Raw genomic sequence first — 20,221 nt, forward strand, 5'->3', positions numbered from 1 at the left:
AGGGGAAAGATCATGAGGCGATCTTCTCATTTTTCATTCAAACACAGTTAGAGTACGTATCATTCCAGTGAGGTTGTTCCCATTAATATGTCCCCTTTCCTTAACATGGGGAAGCTGAACTCTTGTTCAAAGGACTTGCCACAGGGGGTCTCAGAGGTGATGTTTCACTGACATTAAGTGGTGTCTCTGGATCTGGCCACACTGCCTCAACAGACCATGGTAATGGGCAGACTGATCAGGGCAAGAGGAATATGCTTTTTCCATTGTGTTTCACCTGAATACTGAAAAGCAGAGAATTTAGATGCACAGCTCAGAAATGTTCCAACTGCAGGAGTCACAGCTTGCCATTTGTTCATGCCTGGAAACTACTCAGCACAGGCGTCTTCCTGAGGTCCAGCCAGCAAGGATGAGATACAGCAGGATCAAGTTTTGGCCAAGCACCTGCTGCTCTGCAGCTCCCCTTGCCTCCCACTGTTCCACTTGCTGCTTGAAGAGATCTGTGCAGGTCCCATTTGCATGCCTCAGCCTTTCCTATGCTGCTTTGGGAATTTCCTCTTTTGCCAAGAAATGATTACAGGAGGCACATACAGCCATTATCACCCTTTACCACCCTCTACAATGGCTAGAAACTGATAGTGGTTTATGGTTTTAAAAGCTACTGTACTTTCAGTTAATTCCTTGATTTTAGCTGCCTGAGCCACTGATGACTTGACTATTTTGATTTCAATGGCTTTTATTTTGTCTTCCTTAGAATGCCACTGCCCAGTGGTAGCCAGTTTACCACCTAAATGGGAAAAATATGGAAGTGCTGTTATATCTTGCAGTCATGGTAGGGAAGGAGGATTTGTTTTGTTTTGATGAGTCTAAATATTTTCATATCAGAATTTGGCATTTTGAACGCAGAAAGGGCTGCCTTTGAACTCCAGTTAACTACTGAGAACTCGCACTTCTGCTTTATGTCACTGAGGCATCATCTTCTGTGGATTTCTAATAAGGTTTGGATCTGGCCTACTGTGAAATCACTATGTCAGAACAAGTTGACTGTTTTCAAGTTTCTTATGTAAGTGCTTGCCTTAGTTTAAAAAGAATAGCTAAACTGATATTTCAGTAATTTTACTTTTCTCTTTGATTATGAGCTTCTTGGGATTATAAAAGTTAACTGTAGTATAGTCACGGGAGTACAATCACATAAAGCTGTATTTCCAGAAGCAGACGAGGACAATAGAAGCTGAAAATTGTCATCAACTTTGACAATGGAAATCAAAGCCTTCAGGAAAGGCACACAAATACTGAAACTTCCAAAATAAGAGGCTATTCAGAAAAGAGCTCCATCCCAATGATTTTCTCCAGAGCACATGCAGGCTGACCTCACAGGCAGCTCTGGTCTCCTGACAGTCAGCAGCACTCCAGTTTCAAGGTAAGAGTTTCTTTTACACTATGGTGCCTCAATTGGAATTGAGTATCCTCTAAGCTTTATGCTTGATGGAGCGAAATAATGTCCTAATTGTTGAAAGGTTGGCTATTGGCTGTAGTAACTTTAAAAAAATATTAAAAGGAGTCTGAATTATAAAATAGACAACAAAGCTTATACTCAGGCTGGCTTTAATGTCACCAAACAGACAGTGTTAACTGTGGTTCTGCCTTTAAATATCAGCTTGTATCCAGCACCATCAAAGAAATACCCCCCTCAGAGAGCCCACTTCCTCAGCAGGACCACTCTGCTGAGGAAAATGTTGGAAGAACAATGCTCGGGCAGAAATCAAAGGCCAAACTGCTGTGGCTGCATCGCTTGAAAAAAGAAAAGCCCACACTGAAAGAACAAGGGCTGCCTTGGGCTGTTTGGACAATCAATACCGTAGTGACTGCAGGAGGCAAAGACAAGGTGTAATTCTGCCATCAGTTACACAGTGTAATAGATCACAGTGGTGACCACATTACCAAAGACCTATTTAAGCTGTATTCTGTTTTACATCAGGATAAATATCTGAATTGCTTCGTTTTTGAGAAAATAATGACATTTATTCATTATTTGGTTTAGTAAACAAATATTGCATGCCATATGTATGCGTATGGGATGTTTCATCAACTCATCATAAGGCCTTTGAACCTAGATATGTCCTCATCTTTTGTACACAATAAATCTGATGTGTAATGACCATCACTCTTCAGGTGGATGTTAAATATCAAATGCCTAGGCCATGATGAACGGCGACACAGGCACCCACATACCCTGCATTTATGTCCAGAAAGTCCCATCACCTATTCACACTGGCTTGCCAAGCCTCAGAAACCAGAGAGAGGCTGTTAACATTGCTGGCAGATGTATCCTATACATCAGCATCTCTGCTTTGCCAGGCTGGCCTAGTATTATGGGGAGCTTGGGGTGCCCTACCCAGCAAGGCAGCAACTCACACACACACTCACTCAACCCCTTTTACAATTGCTGTGCAAATTATTTCTCACCTCACCAGGGCTTTGTGTGAGTTTTAACAAATGCTTCACAGCTTTAGTAGTCTTTGCACATTAGGAATGAACTATCTTCACCTGGAAGGATAAAGCCTGGGACTCAAAGTCTTCAGATTTTCTTTTACATTTTCAGGCTCATTTTTCATAGGAAAAGTGAATGACCTCCATGCTCATTTCCCTTTTTTTCCCTGTTCAGCTCAGGTTGTCCTTTGTCCTGTCTAAGCTAGAAACAGAATCAGCAAAACATGCTGAAGCAAGTTCCACCACCATTTCTGCAATCCAATCAAGCAGAGATTCATCCTGCTGAGAACTCTTCTAGCCAAATTGCTTCAGACCTGTGCCGAATGCACCGGTCACGCTCAGACAAAGTAGGACACTCCTCAGTGCCAGCACTGCTGAAATACAGTCTGCCACAGATTTGCATCCTTCCCTGCAACTTCCATTGTGTCCCATCCTTGACCCTTCCCTGTCTTTTCCACAACCATCGCCTTCACGCTTGCAAGGACAAGTCCTGCAAGCCCTGACAAGGGCAGGCCAGAGAGCACCAAGGCTGAATTATTGCTGCATACCTGCCAGCAGTGGGTTCATGAGCAGGTGCATGTGTGTGTCTCTCCCCTACCCACATGCCAGTGTCATGAATAATCCTTCACAGCTCCAAGACCTCTGCTCCCTCTCAGATTGTTTAAAATCTGTGTATGGATGTAAAAGCTATGAGTGCTTGCATGCGAGGGGCAGGGAGGGTAGGGTTGCAGAGATATAGTTGTGTAAGCATAATTCACTAAGGAAAATAGGCTAAAAATAATAAAGCTACATCATCACATTCTTTCACAATGCTTCAGAAGAACTGGAGTGGCACTTACAGCTGCATGAATCCCTACTAAACCCAAAGCGAAGTAGGTGAGGATGGAAAAGTGATCTCTGTGTCCTGCTTACTCTGCCAGTCAACACTGGATCCTTTGTCGCATCCCACCCACAGCCCCACTTACGTGCAGGTTGCAGCATGGGGGCTGAGCAAAGTCCTCGCTGCTCTGTTCTGGGTTAGCATACACAGACCTTGTTAAAGCTGTCTCTCAGCTGAAAGGCTCCCCAGCCTCCTGTAAAGGAAAGAAACCACAATGAGTGGCTGAGGCTGTATCTGTTAGTGCAACAGGCAGTGGTCTCAACGTGCCAAGTGCTGAAACAGTGCAAAACACCGTGAAGTAGGGTGTAAATATGGACCAAGCAGCATCTACTTCAGCGCAGCTTGAAGAAAGAGAAGAGAGAGCCTTTAGCCGTGGGGACCTGGCACAACCTTATAGGAGAAAGTGAAATTAAACCTAGAGGAGAACCGCCAATGCCACAGTAGGCGGTTCAGAGATGGGAGTTAAACTCTCAATGAGTGATGAGCAGGAAAGGAAGGACTCTTGTTTCTCTGCTCCCATTTTCTATCCCTTTCCCACATTTGAAACTGTCCTGGTAATCCTGAATGGGATGGGAGTGGGGCTGCGGATGAGCTGCATCAGCACCATCTGTGGCACTTGTGCTTCAGGACTTTGTTTTTCTTGCTGAACATTTGCTGTACTTAAGATGGGTAGAAAATTTTAGGACATGTTACAGCTAATTCCTTTTCTGAAGCTATGTTCTTCTGTGGAGACACTCAGCTGGTCCCATCCCCTTAGTGGTAAGGGATGCTGCTGTAGCAGAGGCACTTATGTCCCTCATTTATATTCACCTCCTGGGAATGTCTTTTTGGTGAGTTGGTTGGTGAAAAGGAACTGAATACCATGCTGGGTGTCTTGTGCTACACAGGACCTGAAGGAAAACAGGGCAGATGCTTTCTGGGAAGGAGAGGAAGAAAAGGCTGACAACTGATGTGGTGCAAATCTGTGAGGAATGCAATAAGAAAAGGAATCAACATTTCTTTTTGACAGACCCATATTCCAATGCCTAAACAGACTTTATAGTCAAGAAAAAGGCACATTTACACTAGAGAAGGAAATAGTGAGTGCACGCTTTTATTATCTTATTAACACCCTCTCCTCCCTTCCCGGGATCATTTAACTCCACGTCTGGTAGCATGGTACGGTAATGTTTCCAGCAGAAACAGCTGGTATGGAGACGGGATATTGTTTGAAATGGCCTGAGGTATATCTTCACCAGGTGGCATTTATCAGCTGTATGCAAACCTCACGCTTGAGTAAGGAGGTCTAAGAAAGGGTATATATAAAAAGGAAAAAAAAAAACCAAACGGGAAGTACAACTTATCAAAGAGAGGATTTGTAGCTTAAACCTCCTTTTTGGTATAGATGGAAGGGGAGGGAGTAATAAACATCCCTGCTAAGTTACTCTGTTGGCTTTAAACCAAGGTAATGAGGCATGCAGAAGCTTTGACAAGGAGCCAGAAACTGCATTTTGCCACCAATTCGACTTCTACCTTTTTTGTTTCTCTTAATCTGACAGTAAATTCCTCACAGTCCACTGAGCATATCAAAATGGAGCTCAGGCTAGGTCTAATGCATGGTTAATTTGGGATATAACCTCTTAAAGTACTACTAGGAAAATAATTCACTTAATTAAATATTTCCAGTTCTGGAAACCACCCTCTAGGCAAATTACACCACATCTTCCCACTTTGCAAGGGCAAAATGTAGAAATAAAAATGGATATGCTCATTTGATTCCCTCACCCAACATTTCCCACACCCATTCCTTCTCTACTGTCCTTCCTAGGGCTACTTCTTCTACAGAAGGGAAGAGGGTATGAGGGTGAGCTCCTGGCTCTGCTGCACACTTGCTTTGCAGCCCTGGTCACATTTCTTAACCATCTTTGTGACAGCTTCTGCATCTATATGGCCCAGACACAAACAGTGTCCTTCCAACCCATCACTGCTCATTCATTAAGTGTCCACAGAGCAGCTTAGACCTCCTTTGGTAGGAGTTGTTAGGCAGAAGAGGATTAAGAGTTTGTTCAGGCTAGTCTGTTCGTTGGACAGGATATTGTTCAGCTCTAGACACAACAGACAAACCCTGCCTTTGGGGAACTGCAGGTAACATGATTTCACCACCTATCAAAGGTGCCTGATCATACCAGGGAGCCACCGGTAGCCTGCATTGGCAGAGTCCATGTAGGAGAACAGAAGCAAACAGGAAAATAGGCCAAATCACTTTGTACAAATTTGCCTGACACTTTAGAGCAACTATTCATGAAAGCAAACCTGTGTTTTGTACAGACACAAGCCTCCAGTAAGGAAAGCAGCAAATCTTAAAGTCTCCCGCAGCAGTGCTTTTTTTTTCCTGCAGTTGTAGTATCATCACAACCAGACTGAAAATGTCACCACTGGGCTTTACATACCTTTCATAAGATGAACACAATGTTTCTACTGGAGAACAAAGCCTGTTAGCGATCTTTCAACAACCTCCTCTAACTAACTTGCAGTACTTGCCCTGCAGTAGATAGGCTCCTTACATCTACAAGGTGCCCCGCAGCGAAAATATTGAATCAAAACATACCTGTGTCTTTGTGCACAGTAGCTGCTCAGTGTATAACCCGTATCAGGTCCCCAAGCAATTCCTAGTGCCTGTGTTTTGTCCAAGGGCATGTCTATGCTGCCACTGACATCTGCTAATGTTTCTTTTTTCCAACTGAAAAAATTTCCCCATCTCCACGCATTTTGCCTGCCTCCTGCAAGGTACCACTACAAATATTTACAAATTATGGTTTGTAAGTGAGGAAGGCACAGCAGGTCAGGCTCGTTTGTACTGCTTGCAGACTTCTTAGCTTGCTCTCTCCTGCAAATCTTTCAAAGGCTGGGAGATGCATTCTCCAGTGCCCCCCATCACAGCAGTGCAGGAGGCAGGTGACAGGAGCCCAGCTTGGGCTCACGACACGAAGTGCACAGCCTGCTGTGCATATCAGGTTTGAAGGTGGCACCGAGAGTACTTTGGGGCATCCTGATGGTGCTCCTTAGCTGGCAGGAGATGCTTACCTCAGATCTTGCTCACTCCTTGCAAACAGAGAGCTGGCCAGCTGCAACACAGAAACTGCATTTCAAACTGCTTGCACAAAAGCAAGGAAGAAATGGATTTGGGTTTTGTTCTGTAAAGAAAATAAAGAGGAAGTGGGGAAGGCACATTTATGACCTTGTTAGAAATTTTACTATCCACTCAACAGGAAGGGTTTCTGAAAGGCTCTTCAGGAAACCTGTTTTTTTGCTGCAGTCTACCTCCCAGCAATGCCACTGCATCTCTTGGTGTGCTCTGACCAGGAGCATTCCTTCTCCTATTATAAACTCAGAAGAGGCCAGGGCAATCTCTTTGTCTACCTCCTGTCTCACACTGGACACAGAAGAGCCCAAATTCATTATGAATTTATTCTACATGAAAATTAGTCTGGAATAACCACTGCAAAACTTATCTTTAACAGGTCTCAGAAATAATAAGCCCTCAGAAAGACAATGTTCTACTGTCTGAGTGAAGCAGTAATTATTTGATTATATGGAACATTGCAGTCCCTTTTGTATGCAGCTGTTATGAGTTGTCATACCTGTGCCTGTTTCTGAGTGAGTTTTAGGTACAGTAATTGATGCCACATGCTGCCTCCATAAGGGAAGACATGAGTCATTTGGCAGGTCATGTGAAGTGAGTTGGTGGGTCTCAGCCCAGGTCATAGTGGAGAGATGCCAACATCACAGAGTGCTCCTAAGCATCCATCCTGCAGGAAAGGTCATAGCTTAAATCGCTGGCACCCACCCACACTTTAAAGAAAATCCTCATTAGAGAGGTTTATGTAACATCTGGATAGATGCCTTTGGTCTCTGGCCTTGTCAGCGTGGTACCTTTCACTGGCTATAAGCTGGAGATATTTTTAGGATTCAATGGGGAAACAAACCTTCCAGTGGTCTTGTTGCTTAATCGCTCTCAATTGTAAAAAGGCTAACAGCTAAAAAGGACTTTGGGGTGTTGCTTACAGAGCTCTGTAATGGTTTCCTGACTTTTCTTTCTATTTGCAGTCTATTTTATGTTGTTCTACCTTTCCTGGACTGCCCAAGAGGAGCTGTGTTGTGCACTTTTAACAGCTGATTCTGGGAAATGTCAGTTATGCTGTTCTTCTGTTAGTAATACATTTCTCAAACAGTTTAAAAATAGCACAGTATGAAAAAACTCCATCTTCTCTCTTTCGGAGAAGAACTGAGGGGGAGCTTGACTCTTCTGCTTTGCTGGAGCAAGAAGTCTTACAGCATTCAGGTGCTCTGGGGCTGGAGCAAGTAGCTGGTGTCAGCACAGGCAACCTGAGGAGGGTGCCTGGTCAGAGCCTGAGCTAAAGGAGGACTTGCCATTGTCAGAGATGTTGACAGTCCTGGCATACGCAGCAGTTGTGTCAGTGCAGGACACAACAGGACTGGACATCCAAATGCTGACCTGTCTTTCTGCTGCTTTTACAGCTTGCTCAGAGGGCTTTCTGGACAGCACTGATGTAATTGGCTCTTGCTTATCATGGTAAAGCTCCACTCCAACACACACTAACCCTAGTGTCTAAACCTAAGCTGGGAACTACCACTCCACAATGTTCACATCAGTCCTACAGTGCCATCCTATTTTTTAAACCTCGTTAACCCCATCACTGGCTCCTTGATCTGTATCTTGTGTTCCTTGGTGTCTCCTTCCTCAGCTCTTCAGGTTCCTGTTCCCCCCCAGTCTTGTCTTGACCTTACGGCATCCTTTTCCTTTGGTTTTGGTCCTCCCCTTCCAGCTTGTTCCTTTTGGCTCCTCCATCTCTGACAGTTCCTCCAAGGGCACCTTCTCCCACACTCTCCATCTGAAGGCAGCTTGAAAGAGCAGTCCCTGACAGTCATCTACAGTGCCATCCGAGGGTGCTGCATGGCAGCAGCCTGCTGTGATAAACCTGTATTTGCCTATGTTAGAGACAGCCAGAAAGCAGAAGGAGAAGCAAGATCATTTTATCACACATGCAGTAGAAGCATATATTCACCAGACACAGCTTCCCCTAGCTGTTTGCACTCGCCGCGCACTTTTTCTCTGGTCTATGGCCCCTTTGGGACTACTCTGTTAACCACAAGATTGACAAATTCTGTTTGAACCACAAAGTGCAGCATCCTCTTTCAAACGACAATTAAATTCTCTCTGGTGCCCATGAGGAGCCTAGAAACATTTAAATAACAGCTGGTAAATGATCTTGGTCTGCTTGTCTAAGCATCTCCAACATGCTGGCATAGTTACACTGATTTTTACCCTGGTGGCTTTCTCTGGACACTTGTCTCCTTCAAACTTTCCCTGCCAAATGCAGCTCCTTCCAGCTTTACCTCCCCCTCCGTGTGATACAGATTTTCTAGGCACAAGTGGTCATCACAACTACACAAATGCAACTTGCCCACATCATCCAGAGATGGAGGAATAGTAGAGGTAAGAGTTTACTGGCACACGCTGATGGTTGAGGGGTGAAGGGAAGAAACAGTGATGCAGTTAGCTACAGATAACTTGTCCCGGTTCTGGCTGAGGTTTAGTGCTCCCTTTGGTCTGTGCTACAGGGACACAAAAGGAGAGCATTTGCTTTGCAGCTTGCTCCATTGAAAAGAATACAAATCATAGAATGGTTTGGTTTGGAAGGGACCTTAAAGATCACCTAGTTCCACCACCCCTGCCATGGCCAGGGACACCTCCCACTAGATCAGGCTGCCCAAGGACCCATCCAACCTGGCCTTGAACACTTCCAGGGATGGGGCATCCATAACTTCCCTGGGCAACCTGTGCCAGTGCCTCACCACTCTCATCGTGAACAATTTATTCCTAATGTCCAATCTATAGCCATTCTCCCTCTCCTATCATCACATGCCCTTGTAAAAAGTCCCTCTCCAGCTTTCCTGTACACCCCCTTCAGGTACTGGAAGATCGCTATAAGGTCTCATCCAAGCTTTCTCTTCTCCAGGCTGAACAACCCAAACTCTCTCAGCCTGCCCTCATCGGGGAGGTGCTCCAGCCCTCTGAGCATCTTTGTGGCCTTCCTCTGGATCCATTCAAACAGTACCATATCCTTATGTCGGGGATTCCAGAGCTGGACACAATACTCTAGATGAGGTCTCACAAGAGAGGACTAGAAGGGGAGAATCCCCTCCCTCAACCTGCCAGTCACGCTTCTTTTGATGCAGCCCAGGGTACGGTTGGCCTTCTGGGCTGTGAGTGCACAAATATCCCTACTAGCCTCTAGAGGTACATCAAGGGTTCAAACTGCTTTCAGAATGGTGCTGTCTTGTTTTGTTTTGTTCCTTTTCTTATAGGCAACTCAGTTCTGGTAGGTCACCTTTGCTTTCCCTGCCTGCCCATAACTGCTTTAAAACACTGATTAGATGGTTATAAATCACAAGGGATCTATAGTATTTTGAATCAGTCTGAACTTTGGCATTATAGCTGAAGCCTTGAATGCACTTTCCAGCAAATCCGCTCAATATTGGTTTCTGTTTATTCAGCAGTGATGTCATATCAAACTTTCTGGAGCACTCTAATGGAGACTTAAGTTTATTAAAAAAAGTCTGGATGGCAGAACCAAGTTTAACTGCAGCCAAGTTATTCAATGAGACAGTAAGTTGGATAGCATAGCAGAAGGATAACTCTCGCCTCTGTGCTGATGTCCGGCTTGGAAGCCTGTGCCTGCTCTGTCTGTAAGTGCTGCTATGTACAAGTGTCTGTCCTGAACAGGAATAATCCACACCAACAGCGACACAGGGTTTCATCCTTAGCTCATTTGAAGAAGACATCTGCATGCTTAATTTACCTCCACTTCAAAATAACACCGGCCAAGATGGATTTTCCACCAAATAAAGGCCCTGCAGACATAAAGAGAAACAGTAGTAAAGTTTGCAATAAAATGTTTTCCGGTGGTAAAATATTAAGTTGCTAATATTTCTCAGAAACAACTTAATTTTCACGTATTTTCAAACAACATGAAGGAAGGCTTCAAAGGTTGTTTGGCAAGCAGCATTGCATGGGTACCATGCACGGATTTTCCCACAAGTTCTGTTGCTCCTTAGGATCCCACTGATATTTGCCACACTTCCACAGCTCTTCCCTGAAAGAGATGCAATAGCTGGGAAAGCAAGGCTTTTATACTCCCTGATAAATAGTTTCCTGGGAGATATGGACTCAGGAAGCCCTTTACAACTGCTGATGAAAACTGGCATGGTTCTAGTAACCTCCACCGCTCTTTACAGTTGAATATCTGCACTCAACCTTCTCCAGTGTAATGGCAGAGATTGTGTCACGTCCAAGCAGCAACTACCCCATGTCTGTGAAGAATATTTTGCCAAAGGGAAAAAAAAAAGGGAGCTACATCTGCAGTATGAATTTCCTATGATTTCCATTTCCTGGGCAATTCTGAATAGACTACGTTCATTTAAGCACTGAAACAAAACCAAGAATGAAGGCTCCATACAAACTGTAAATGCCAAGTTTAGAGCAGCCCTTTGCATCTCTCCTGCCACGTCTGATGCTCCCTGTGCAGCCAGGCTAGGAGTGGAGGGAGTGTCTTCTCAATCCAGCTGAAATGCTAGCTCTTCTTGGGGGTGTGTGGGAGGTATAAGGAGTAAAAGTGAAGTATGTTCAATGGATTATTGTAATGCACTTAAAACAAAGCCACCAGGACTAGTTGCAGCCATGGCTTTCTTTGAGTATAGTTTCATTTCCCCAGTAGCAGCAAGTTGTGTTTCTCTTGCAGGTTGAAGTATGTTTTAAAGTGCTTCATGCCTGTTCAGAATCCTGGTAGCCTTTCTGAGCGGCCGGGAGGGGACTGTTGGCTCCTGTGGGGCCAGGATAGAGTGCCTGGGCTGGGAGCCCTTTAAGAGCTCTGCTGCATATTCTTAGCTAAAGCATTTTGATGGTGCCTGCTAGGCTCTCAGGCAGTGTATTAGCAATAGCGCAAGCTGCTTCACACGGGGAAGTTAGTGTAATTCAGTGTTTATAGAACACAAGCAGAACACCCTAGGGCAGCATAAAATATTACCTTTTTTTCTTTGTAGGTACTCACAGGAACAGTTAATGCTTGGTTTGGGTAGAACTGACAACTCTGCTGTTGTTCATCATATCTCATGTCTAGATTATTGTGGTTGCAAATCATTTCGCTTATTTCTCTTTTTATCTGTTTCGTAGACTGCAGTGTTCGTGAAGTATGAACCCCTTGCAGGCATCTGGCTTAATGCAAGGCAAGGACCTTTGGGGATAAGATGACCCCCAATATTAATTGACCTCTAATGTTCATGAACTGATGCACTGTGATTTGCACAAGCCTTCCTGATACAAACTCTCTCTGCCTGGTTCTCTGTTCGAAGACTCTGCTGCTTCCAAGAACAGCCTGCTGGTGATGGGCCAGTACACGTATGAGTGTAGTTTTATTGCTCTGCTACTTACTGTTCTTGCTTCAGCTCCAGTTCAACCTTTTCCAGGGTGTGGCTTTAATACACTTGAACTCTAGCTAGACTAAGGCAGTGTGGAATAAGCCCACCACTGTAATTTTATGTGAAAGGAAACATGAAGAAGCTGTACTTCTCCACCTGATGTCCTGTTTTTTCCAGGGTGGATGGCTAACAGAGCTGAGCGGCTCCTGCAGCTGCAGTGGGAGGGTGTTTCCAGCCCCAAGACACACTGAATCAGTCAGTGTACTGTTCTCTTCTGCTGCCTTATTAGCAGTTAAAAACAAAGAAAACACAATGTCTTCCCCAAACATCTGCCTCATTTGCCTTCCTCTCAGCATAGCAACAGCCCCCCGACGCAGACCAGCCCTCATTACAGCACCTCCGGGGGGAGCGTAGGTCAAATTCTTCTCTCATAACGAGCTGCAACGCTGTGATCTTTAATAGGATTATACCGGGGGAAAAGGACAGGACTCAGACTTGTGATTACAGAGCAACTTATGATTCATGGACACCAGTGTACTATCTGGGGACATACTGAACACTGCCTATTCCTCCTCCTATTAAGATCTCTTTGTTCAGAGACACAAGGTTTGTTCAGCTGTTCCTGACTTCAGTTCCTGACCCTACAGCTCCCCAGGGCCAGGCCAAGTCCAGGGTGGGATGCAGCAGCCCAGTGAGCAACAGAGATGACTAGGCATGATCTTCTGGGGGTTGTGCCTTGGAATTGACTGAATTTTGCACTAAATCGCAGTACAATTCCATCTTATCTCCTTCTATCTTTATAAAATGCAGCTTCTTTCTGCCTTACAGCTCACCCTGGAAGACTACTTTGGTGACAGCACGCAGGTTGACGTGTTGCAGCACTGAAGACTCGGAGGCAAACTTGGGAATGGTGGCTCCTCTCTCTTTCATACAACTTTTTTTTGTTAAACTTACAGTATCCTTTCTGTCTTTGAGGCCCCCTTAGCCAAATTCAATTGAAATTGGCTAACAGACTTGACAAAACGGATAGTCCAAGAGTTCACATGAAACATCCTTCCAAAGGAAACAGGTCTAAAACATACTGAAAACTAGGTAAAGGGGTGTAGTGCGTTAGGAAGAAGGGCATATTACAGGACAGAGACAGAGGGTACGCAGAGCACATGCTCCTCTCCCAGGAGCATCTTTCTGGACCTCCCTTACAGCCAAATAGCCCATTCCCACCCTGAGTTAAAAGCTCTTTCATCCATGTGTGACAGCCCTGTACTGGAGGGTACAACACTGAATCATGCATTTGCCACCTCCCACTATCACTAATGCACTGTAAGCCACTTAGGAAAGAAAGTTTGGAGTTTCTAAAAATAGAGTGAAATAAAATATCATGTCATCTGCCAGAAAATTCAGCAGCCCACAGGTTCTCCCACACGTGCTGCTGTGAAGGCACCATGCCGGTACTTCGGGCAGTCCTCTGGCTGGTCCTTCAGTAGCAGATTAGATTCAAGTTTTAACTCCTGAGCAGAACGGTGCTTCAGAGACAAGCAGCAATTACCAGGGGCAGTGGTCCTCTCTGCGCTAGGGTGAAGCTTATGTGGGCTCAGAACAGAGGAGTGCTGACAGCAATTTAATCTATACAGCCTTCAGTTTTCTTTTGCAGGAGTGGGATGATCTTACTGCAATCAAGCCTGAATACAAGTCCCTTTCCTCTCAATTTAGCCCATCCCTTCACTGCAAAATACAAAGGCTGGTAAATAAAATTTCTAACATAATCTAGTAGGGAGAAGAGTTTCTCTAGAAAGTATCCATTTATATAATCTCTGCAGTGCTCTGATACCATGGAAATCAGTAAAGAATAATATCTTGGCAAGCCTGTTGCATTGCAGCTTTATGTATCATTCACTATTTGTTACCAAAATTAAATCTCTTTTGGGATTTCTGTTCCCAGGCTTGCTCCAGTAAGCAGCTATATCTTGGGATCAGGTTGCATTTTCCACAAATTTCACTCTGTTTTTTCTAGCTATTTTTCCTTCCTCTGAGCCCACAGGTCCCCACTGTACAGTACTCTCCAGGAAGAGCAGCCAGGTAATGCTTATTGCTCCACCTGGCTCCTGCAAAGGAATATTTCTCAATATAGATTGCAGACTATTTAACATTGCACATCTCAGTACCACTCCATAATTCTCTTGTACTCTTCCACTGATATCTTGCCACAGGCTGCCCTTTATCAGCAATGCTTTGGGCAGTTATTAAAACTGCTATGTCTCTGTGAGAGCCAAGGCAATTTCAATGATTTTTGAGGAACTCCTCTAAAATATTTTACTGAGACCCAAATATATTCCACCTCACCACTTGCCCTCTGAATCTACTAAGCTTGCAATTCTAACTAGTAGATTCATTTAAAATTCATTTTTCTGAATACGTTTGTTAGACTGCTTATCCCATAAACTGAGGAAACTGCCTTTTAGGCAAGCTTCTCTTACTGGGAAGTCTGAAGATTGAAGTCCAAAGGTGTTTAGTTCACATCCAGCCCCTGTGGTGGTTCACTAACTAAAACGGATTTCATCTCTGTTTGCAAATTTCTTGCTGCATTTTGATGGGTCACAGGCTTGTTAGAGACTCCTGTCTTCTGCTTATTCTATATGATCGACTGTGATTGCAAGTTCCTAACCTTGATCCTCCACTTGCCTGAGTCCTACAAGAACTCCAGCTTCTCCCGGGCCCTGGTGACTGCTGTGGAACTCACGGTAGCTCAAGTCAGGCAGATGGACAGCGTCCAGAGGACCTACCTCGGGGAATAAAGACTACGCTACAGCTTTACATGATGGTCTACCAACATATTTATCTGATGCCAGTGAAGACATGGGTCGTTTTCTTTAAGCATTTGGGACATTAGGACAAAGCTTTGGACTGTCTGTAAATATGTGCAAAATATCAGCATTGCTCTGTTATTCAGAGAGCAGTCCAATTAAAAAAGCTCTCCAGATGTAAAAAACTATGAAAGAAATACTCAGATAGAGAGAAATAACATTATGGTTTAAACTATAAACAGACATATTAACAAAACATACGACAGACTGTAGCGCTGGGTTTGGTGGCCCGCTGGCCGTGGGTACATGCACGTTGAAGTGGCAGCTGTACACGCTGTGAGGAGAGAAGGATGTGTTTGCCTTGTACTTCCCTACTGATATGTCTGCTACGAAGCTCATGGTTTGCCAGGCGTTCAGATATCCTAACTGTGAAGTGATAGGAAGACCCAGAGGATTGCAGAAAGGAAGGGAAGACATTTTATGGTAGAGAAGAGCAGATCACTAAATACTAAAATCCTGAACACAAAGAGTGAGTAGGTAGCAACAAAAGGAATGTGTCACTGTGCAGACAGCACTTTTGATGTACCGGAATCACATGTGGAAGACTGCTTTTAACATCCCAAGTCCTCTGTCTGTTCTTCCCTGACAGCAGTTTGGGGGACCCTGTTTGAATACAACTTTGTAGGTATGGACCAATTCTCTCAGTGAGAGAATTCTACTTCAGTGAGGGGTTTCTAGCATGGCTCCAGTCTCTACACCCCTGGTGAGCTTCATACCTGCCCCAAGAAACAAGCCACATTCAGTATTAAAGGAGCATGTCCTTCAACACATGCCAAATGCATCTCCTTGCAGTATTTGCAATGATCTATTGTGGCTTCTCAAACAATAAAAACGCAAAAGAAATCTTTCATGCAGCAGGTGACTGGAAACACTAAATCATCTTGGCTATTAACCTTCTTACCTGTGAGTGCTGCAAACCTTTAAAGATCTGCATGGCTAAGCACCCTTTCCATAGTTCATGTAGCTGGAAGTTAGTGGAGAGATACAAACAAGCTAAACAAAATGCAACGAATGACTGCAAAGAAGATCTAAGTGGACTGCTAAAAGCAAAGTAGTTTTATTTTACAATTAAAATCAACATTTTTATTAGAAATCTATATACGTGATGATTAAATATATTATTCCTTGAAAGGAAGCAAATTGCCCTATTCATGATGACATCATTTTTCTCTTTATTTTTTTGTACCGAACTGTGAATCAAAGAATAATTTTCACCACTCTGCTTACGAGGCAGGTTCGAAGATTTGCAGTGTTGCCTCCCAAGTCAATGGCAAAAACTTTAATTGCCTGCAAGCAGAAAAAGACCAACACTCAAAGAGTTAATTCTTGTAGCACACTCAAGTGATGACAAGGGAGACTTGACAGGCTTTAAATACTATGAAGAGCAAGGAGCCATTTAGCAAAACAGACCAGGATAGAATTATCATTCAAGGGTAAATACAGGAAAGAAAAATGTAGAGTATCATGAAGGACTTCGAGGCAGTGAGATATGCAAAATTATCTCCCAAGAGTAAAGTGGCAGAAACTCCACAGCCTGGTACATTTAAAATTAAGTTGGACAAAGCGATAGGGAGTGAATGCAAGATAACAGTTCTGCTCCAGCAGGAAGACAGGCTCAAGCTATTTTCATCTTCAACTCCTTGGAGCTGGCTGTTAGCGTGATCTTTACTAAGCAGGAAATAAAAAGTGTTCACCCAATAGAACATAACAGAGCTATGCCTGCACCCACTACTAGCTCTGGCATTTTGCCAGACAGATTTATGAAGAATAGGAAAAACCAGGAGGGCTGAGACTGCTTTTCAACTCTGCTAAATTGAGAGAAATATAACAAAAAGCAAAATTCTAAAATAAAAATTGCACAAGAGAGAAATCTAGAAGCAGATGGAAAAGAAAGTAATAGCCTATATACACATACATGGTAATCTAATCAGTTTACTGGATAATAGACAGTCATTATAGCACTCTAACTAGAATTTACACCTATGAACTATTGCTGATACTTCTCTAGTGTGCCATGTAGAACCATAGAATCCTTTGGTTGGAAAAGACCTTTGACATCATAGAGTCCAAATGTACCTGTCCACTACTAAACCATATCTCTGAGCACCTTGTCTAACTATCTTTTAACTACCTCCAGGGATGGTGACTCAACTGCTGCTCTGGATAACCTGTTCCAGTGCCTGATAACCCTTTTAGTGAAGAAATTTTTCCTAATATTTAATCTGAACCTTCCCTGGTGCAATTTGAGGCCATTTCCTCTCATCCTATCACCTCTCTACAGCCTCCTTTCAGGTAGTTGTAGGCAGTGATAAGGTCCCCCCTCAGCTTCTTTTCCTCTAGGCTAAACATTCCCAGTTCCCTCAGCTGCTTCTCATAAGATTTGTTTGCCAGCCTCTTCTGTAGGTTCGTTGCCCTTCTCTGGATGCGCTCCAGTGCCTTGATGTCCGTCTTGTAAGGGAGATGTATTGTCAGTATTCTCTGGTCCCAGACTAAATTAGGCATTTTGTACAGGAGAGGTTGCAAAACAGCGTCTCTCTTGTGGCAACGGAGGCATCAAAGCTGGGCTGTGATGGGTTCCATCACCGAGTTCCTGCAGGACCCAAAACCACTCCCTCTGTCTTCACCAGGGGCAATCCTGGTAACACGACTGTGAATAGGACTGTTTGCCATATGTGCTTCATCTTATATTTCATGCTCAAATCCCTCTGCAGATAAAACTCTCCTAGCTGTAACTAAATATTAGAGTCATGCACAGAAACAGGCACTTCAGTGAAGTGCAGTCAACAAAAATCACAGCCTACCTTGGTTAGAATTTAATATGAATATTTAAACTTCCAAAGGTTAAAACATCTCCCTTGAAAAGAAGCCAAGCCAGATGCTGAATTGCAGGCAGCCTTAACATGGTGGTGAACCAAGAAGCCATGTGGGAGGCAGGGGTCAAGGGCAGTTCTCTGCAAACACGCTCCTCAGCATCCCATTTAGGTTATAGTGTAACACACCATGGATCTGGCTCTATAGCTGTTTGCAGGTTTGGTGGAGGGGTTTTAGGACCTCTCATCCAGCATTGCAAGAGAAAGAGACAACTCTCAGGAAAAAAAGGAGTTGTTATGAAAAAAGCCTGCTATAACTCACGAAGGCAGCAGGTAGCTTTGAACTGGTACATATCCTACATAATACAAACAACCTACTCATTTAATAGATTTCCTTCAATAATAGCTGGCAACGATAAGGCCCAGTTGTGCAGCACGACACACCATCATGCAGCCAAGCAGATACCTACAGATCTGACTTCAGCAAATAAAGCAATCCATTTATTGCCTATTTCTGCTGCTACGGAGACTTGGATACAGTTAGCACATGAGGAGAGAGCAAAGACACAGCAAGATAGATCTGTGCTGCTGAAAGTGTCTGTTATCAGAGCAGAGAGGAGCACTGTTTGGTTACTAGTTACTAGGTCTTGAGATCTTGGCCAGAGTCATCTTGAAGCTGTGGGATAACTTCAGTCAGCAGCAGCTCCCAGGGAACACCTAGGCTGACAGCATTGCCGGCTGTACACGAGAAGGACTGGCCGGATGGAAATCAGGCCTAATAAGCTTTATGCTTGACAGTTGTCACTGTTAACAATGGTTGTGACTGATTTTTCCTCAATCCACATTTTCAAGTCTCAGGCTTACAGAAAAGAGAACCAGTCACACACACCATCCTCCCCTATACATTTTTCTGGGAAAAGTCACAAGGTTATAATAGAAAAAAAGGGAACAAAGCTGAAACATTTCTCTGCTACAAGCCCTGGCCAAGCAGTGGGAACTGTTGAAGTGTGGGAGAGTTTTCAGAGAGAAAGGACACAGCCCAGTCTCATATTCCATTCAAAACTAGGAGCATTGGGTAATACACTGTAGGCAACAACCCTGCAGGGCATCCACAGAACAAGCAAACAGAAATTAGAAAAGTAGCCAAAAAAACATTCGTTTGAATTTCCTAAAGTTCCACAAAACCATGCGCAAGGAAAGCCAGCTATCCTGGTGGAGGTAATTTTATCTATGCCACATCTGTACCTGTTGTCCTGGAAGACCATCCGGAAGTAGCTGGTACAATGTTCTCCATTGTGCTTCCATGGCTGAAAGATTAGAAACACTTATTTGTCACATATATTGACATTCTTATTACCTCTGCCATTAATCTCATTACCTCTTTTGGCTAAGCTATTGCTTTCTTAAGCAGCTGACTGTACCCAATTAAGGAGTGAGCTGTCTATATCAAATCACATAGATCAGACTTCCCTTCCTTCTTTCAGGAAAGGTGATTTTAAACAAAAGTTTCTGTTAAGTGAGGCTGGAAAGGAATTCATCCTAGCTTTTATCTTAATGGTTTTCTGAATGTCACCTTTTGATTTAGATCCTCTTGTGATAATCAGGGGCTTCCCACTGATACAAAAAAGCTTTAGCAGCTCTTTTCATAATACCTGTCCCTTTAGGCAGTGCACACAAACTTCATCCACCCTGAGCCTCATATATTATTCCCTGGTGAAAAGGATTTCCAGTTCCTTTTTATGGAAGTGGAACCTCATGAATACAGAAAACCCAGTGGATCGGTCTGTTAGTCATGCCATGTCCCCTAGCCTTCCTCTAGGATAATAGGATGCCTCAATTAGGCACAAAAAGAATTAGTGAAATATCAGCACAACAATCAGACATCAGAGATCTATGTGAGCCTTGGTAATGAAGCACAAAGAATTAATTTTTGTCTAGAAGGCTGTATCTGTTATTGTTACACGGCACCGCAGTCCTGTCTGAAATAACCTCTCTGTATCTTTACAAACTTTGCATTTAAATCCCTCTTAAAATTTATTTAATTTCTGCCCCTTCTGCAATGAGAAAACAGAAGGTACTGGTTTGGGGTATTTTTCTTTAATAAGTATATTTTAATATGCCTGCTACAAGACCCATCAAAAACTACACCCTCATTCACAGTAGCAGATCTCTTTCTTCACTCTGTCTTAACACTTGTCTTCATCATCAGCTCCTGCTGTAACTTCTGAAAAATACAACAAGCAGCAAAGGAAAGCAAGCAGCAAATCTTCTCATACCTCTCATCCAGCTTTCTGCCATTACTAAAACAAGTCTCCAGGGGTGACTTCTTACCCCAAGGTGTTCAGTGAGGGACACATTGTTCCTGTAAGCAATGGTATAATCATCATGGCTTGCCCTTATTTTTCATCACAACCTCACCTGAGAGTGATTGCTTTGATCATTGTTAGTGCTGTGGGCAATTAATCTATCAGTGTCTCCTTTTGGCAGCATTTTCAAGAACGCTGCACTTGCAGGGCCCTTCTCCAGACATAAACTGATGTAGTTCAGTTGCGATGTGATAGTCTGGCCCAATGCAAATAAAAAAGTAACGATAGCTGCATGTTAAACTGAAAGATCAAGCTGAATCGCAATGTAATCCTCATCCAATACCAACACAGAAGCATAGGCACTGCCTAACAGGGTACAGACAGCCAAGAGCACAGAGA

At 43.7% G+C, this 20,221-nt stretch overlaps 1 long non-coding RNA gene across 2 annotated transcripts in view; it reads right to left on the reverse strand.

Moving 5' to 3' along the window:
- Positions 1-20,221, reverse strand: part of LOC128852390 (uncharacterized) — a 49,415-nt gene that overhangs the window by 16,210 nt on the left and 12,984 nt on the right. For both annotated transcript variants that reach the window (XR_008450212.1, XR_008450211.1), the window contains exons 3-5: positions 19,935-20,078; positions 18,762-18,823; positions 3,453-3,560 (exon numbers count right to left, since the gene is read on the reverse strand). This is a non-coding gene — a long non-coding RNA (uncharacterized LOC128852390). The remainder of the gene's footprint in view (positions 1-3,452; positions 3,561-18,761; positions 18,824-19,934; positions 20,079-20,221) is intronic.

The sequence above is a fragment of the Cuculus canorus genome, chromosome 5, assembly GCF_017976375.1.
Source record: "Cuculus canorus isolate bCucCan1 chromosome 5, bCucCan1.pri, whole genome shotgun sequence".
NCBI lineage: Eukaryota > Metazoa > Chordata > Aves > Cuculiformes > Cuculidae > Cuculus > Cuculus canorus.